The sequence below is a fragment of the Montipora capricornis genome, chromosome 3, assembly GCF_036669925.1.
Source record: "Montipora capricornis isolate CH-2021 chromosome 3, ASM3666992v2, whole genome shotgun sequence".
Lineage (NCBI taxonomy): Eukaryota > Metazoa > Cnidaria > Anthozoa > Scleractinia > Acroporidae > Montipora > Montipora capricornis.
The window spans coordinates 56,844,372-56,849,405 of NC_090885.1; positions in this window are offsets into that span (position 1 = coordinate 56,844,372).

Consider the following 5,034-nt stretch of genomic DNA (forward strand, 5'->3'; position numbering starts at 1 on the left):
AAAGCCTTTTCAAATTGTCATGTCATTTAACAGGCGCACCGGAAAATAAGTGGGTGAAAGACGAAAATAAACAAGTCTGTTGGAAGGGTGCTTGAATGGCGACAAATGAGCCCAAAATCAGCAACAATTTGTGACGCTGATGAATGAAAATCGTTTAAGGGCATTCGTGAAAAGTGTAGTTAACGGAACCGTAAAATGACAGCTGTAATTGCCGAATTTGTCGAAATCGCCAATGTTCACCCGCGTGGTATAAATACCAATGGATCAAATTGGTAAAGCATCGCCAAAATTTCCGATTTTGTCCAAACGCCAATGTTCACCCAAGAGGTATAAATACCAATGGATGAACTAATTTGACGAAATTGGCAAAACATCGCCAAAATTGCCGAATTTGTCAAAATCGCCAAAATCGCCAATGTTCACCCGTGTGGTGTGATTACCAATGGATGAACTAATTTGACGAAATTGGCAAAACATCGCCAAAATTGCCAAATTTGCCAAAATCGCCAAAATCGCCAATGTTCACCCGTGTGGTGTGAATACCAATGGATGAACTAATTTGACGAAATTGGCAAAACATCGCCAAATTTGCCGAAATTGTCAAAATCGCCAAAATCGCCAATGTTCACCCGCGTGGTGTGAATACCAATGCATGCACTAATTTGACGAAATTGGCAAAACGTCGCCAAAATTGCCGAATTTGTCAAAATCGCCAAAATTGCCAATGTTCACCCGCGTGGTGTCAATACCAATGGATGAACTAATTTGACGAAATTGGCAAAATATCGCCAAAATCGCTAATTTTGCCAAGATTGTCAATCGTGCAGCTCTTTCGCCAAATCTGCCATTTTTGTCATCGTGTGCATTTCTTATATAAAATAAAATCCCAACCACTAGCCAACAGTGTATTGTTTTTCCGGTGTAATGCGGTGATGGTTTTCGGATTTAAAAGATCCATTTGCCCTACTGCTAATAAAATTCATGAAAGCAAATAACAAATATTCCGTTAAGGGTATTGTGCAGTTTGTACACGCGCGTCAAAGCTGGAAAACGTCAAGAGAATTAGAATTCTTAGATCGATGTTTAAAATTAGCTTGTGAGCGGGGCCCTATTTGGGTTTCACGTAGGCTTAGCTATGGTATCGCGCGAGCGCTTCAATAGAAGGGCCTACTCGTTACAGCTCCGGTTTTTTGTTCCACAATTCTTCGAATTTAATATAGAAATTCGTATTTGTTGATATTGTTGATTTAGAGATGATGCGTGAGTGGTTCAGTTAAAGCAAACGGTTACTGTTACTATGCCTATTTCTTTCAAAGTGACACTTTCCACGACCATGCGCGATGTAGTATATTAAATTATGCAATTTCCTTGGATTATGGTACCAGGTTTCACTATTGTTTTCTTTCTAGAGAACAAGGTAATTCTCTCTTTTGACTAACGACTGATTGTGATTAGGTGTGCATCTAGATAAAATCCACAGGTTATCATTTTAAGCGACAACTACTGTACATTACGGAGTTATTCTTCGTATGTATTTAGCGACTGCTCAAATTAGGTATGGTTTTGGCTTTCCAAGTAATTTTTTTAACAAATATTACATCAGTGGCATATAAACGTGGGGTGTTCACGTGTTGATATCGACCATACTCATACTGAATCGTTTCACGGATAGTTAAGGTTCGACCCATGGTTAGACTATCACCGCTGAAACATGTCTGGAATGTTTATTGTGTTGCGACCAATCGCAGTTTAAATTCCGTAAGGGCAAATTTATTTCTGTGCGGGAATTACCAAATCGATCAGGCGCATAAAAAAATTAATATCAGAGGTATAGAATGGTGAATTCGAGAGTTTGCGAGAGTGCGAGACCCTTGTTTAACCATCACCGCATTACACCGGAAAAACAATACACTGTTGGCAAGTGGTTGGGATTTATTTTATATAAGAAATTTAATGATTTTTATATATTCTATAGTTTTCTAGGTCTTAGTTTTCTAGGTCTTAGGTCTTAGGTCTTAAATCTTAGTTTTCTAGACACCCGACGAACATCATCTCACCAGACAATTTCTCCGGAAAGTTCTAAAGGCCGAATTGAATTGTTTCTTCGGCAAAGAAGTCTGATCAATGTAGTTGTTTCTTCCGGAAATTGATCTTTCCGCCAAAACGGAGTCTTACAAGGTTGAAATCGTATGCTTTTTAAGTGTTATAAGAGCAGCTGATTTTGTAAACAGTAAAGCAATCTTAGCCGAGAAAGCATAGTGGCTTAAATTGTAATTTAGGGGTAATTTTCGACCACATATTTACTGGGTTGCCGTATGACAATCCCAGTCGGAAAATGGGTAGATTTCTCCGTTTTATTTTTTATTTTTTTCCGTGTCAGTAAAAGTCTTGCCTGTCATTCCCCTGCTAAGTGGTGTCTTTCTGCATAGAGCTCTGCTGCGCGTATTTTCTTAGGATCGAGAGGGTAGTGGGAAATGGGTAGATTTCTCTGGTGGACGATTAACTTAACCGGTAATGGCGTAGAAAGTCAGTTAGCGCGAATGGCGTTTTAGTGGATCTTTGAACAAAATATACCCTTATGAAGCTCAATAATGGCAAATCAATTGGATACTGAACAAGACAGGCGACAACATCGACAACAATCTGTCGCCCGTCGAGCCGTCTTTTACCAAGTGTGCTGTTATGTAGAACACTGAAGATTCGCAGGGCAGCGATAATAGTGAATTCAAAGACTAGACCAGGTGGATTGAATGGAATTTCAAGCGTTAAAATCGCTGAAAAGGTAAGATTATTGTCGAAGCGATGCCGCAATTGCGTGTCTTCACCACATGTTCCTTTGATCTCACATTATTGTGTTTTCCGTCAAAATATTCGCTTGTTTTCGCTTTCGCTCGAACATATTTACCTTTATTACATGTCCAGTGAATAGTTTTATCCTCTGGGATGAATTTTCCGTCGAAAAATCGGTTATTTGGGCGGTCAGTGTAAAACGCAGACTGCAGACTGCAGACCGGGGGTAAAATGCAGACTGAGGGTAAAACAAATATTAATACTAACAAAACGAGTCATAAGGATAAAATAAAGATTGTTTGAAAGACAATCCTGTTTTACATCTGTCAACAACTCACATTATCATGACTGCAGGTCACTGCACCTTTTGGGGATGCGATCGTACGCGTTGAAATCATCTGTGCTTTGTTTTTGCGCTTCCAGATGCATTGCAATGTTCCAAATTATTTGTCACACCGGTACATCGAGGGGAAGTCGATCGAAAAACCAACAATTATTAGTTCGAATACCTGAATAATCTCGGTTGTCTTTTTTCGGTGCAACGAAATGCACAAAGAATTTCATGTATTCCGAGCAATTAGGACGCGGGGATTTCATTGGTTAAGCTATGCGTGATAACCCCTAGGGAGAGGTTATAATTGAAAATTACATCTTCCAGATGCAAAACAAACGAACTTGTGAACTAACGTACACGAAAGCGAATGAAAGGATCCAGTAATAAGAAATTATTACACCTCAGTCATACTGGCTTAAGCCGACTGAATTGAAACGTTAAATGGTTGCAAAATCCACGTTATCTCTGTCTTTGTTAATTGGTACTGTAGCCATGCGTGTCAAAATAAATTGAGTTATTGGGTAATTACTCGATTACTTTGTTCAGTGCAGCAAAATGGACAGTTGAATTACGGGGTGGTGACTTCTTTGCCTAAAAGCAACTCACTTAACGAAACTATCCTTTTTCCAACAACAACAAGGATTCAAACAGCTTCAATTCTTACAGAGTTCGATGAAAATCCGGATTTAAAACATGCGGTGGGGCAACCAAAGCGATGGGAGCTGTGTTGGGGTTTCAGTGTGAAAGTACAAACGGCTGCTAACACTCATTCCTTTTTTTTTCATTATTATGTTATTAACGCGCAGTCTGCAGTCTGCATTTTACCCTCAGTCTGCATTTTATCCCTGGTCTGCAGTCTGCAGTCTGCGTTTTACACTGACCGGTTATTTGGGTGGTTTTTGGCAACAGAGGTTATTTATTCGTAATGCGATCGCTTCCGTTGCCGTTAGCAATGGGTTGCAAATTTGACACTTTTATCGCATTATCACATTACGCATTGAATCCACGTTATCTATTATTTCTAAAAATCTAAAAATATTCGTGCCTCATCAGTTTTCGGTCGAATTTATGTCCAAGAAAGCAGATAAATTGCAGAAAATTTTAGTTTTGCATCCAAAAATTCGTAATCAACGCTAAAATGACCAAATTTTGCCTGGAACATATTTTATTGTTATTTTTCTTAAATTTTTTCGTTCAACTTTCGCTTTTATAAACTGTTTCAGTTGTCTGTAAATAAGTTATATGCTGTTGGAAAGCTTATTTTCTTAGCTTTAAAATGATGTATCTTTTTCCCCCTACCTTTAAATATTTTTTGAGAAAAAAAAAAAACAGTTTTTGGCGATGGCTGATTTACCGCGGCTTTGTCGCGGTTGGGAAAGTAGGAAAAAGAGTTAGACCGGTAGCCAGGTTTTTAATCTCAGAAAAGGATCTGTTTCGTCGTACGAACGTGTGAGGACCTGTGAGCCAAAGGGCCTCTGCTGGTATGACTTCTGGGTGACCCCTTAATAACTTCTTACTAACCGAGCTCGAGGGCCGTACTGGGAAACATTGGCCCGAGGTCGTGGCAGTACGGACCGAGCGCAGCGAGGTCCGTACAAAAACGACCTAGGGCCAATATTCCCCAAATCGGCCCGTGGGCCAGTCACAATTAGCCAATCAGAGCGCGCGTTATATCGGCTACAAACCCCAACTTGAAAAAAATTGCCTGGAACGCTGCACGTAACACAGGCAACCCAAGTGTACCCTCACGGAGGTGTCTAGTTCGGCTAAAATTAGGCTGCCAGTGATTACTTTCTGCCAGAGGGAAGTTTTTCCGTCTTCAATGAACCGCCAGCGGTTTCGGAAATTTCTGAAGACCGTGAACTGATTAACATCATTTTATTAAGGAAATATTGAAAACCAAGATTACT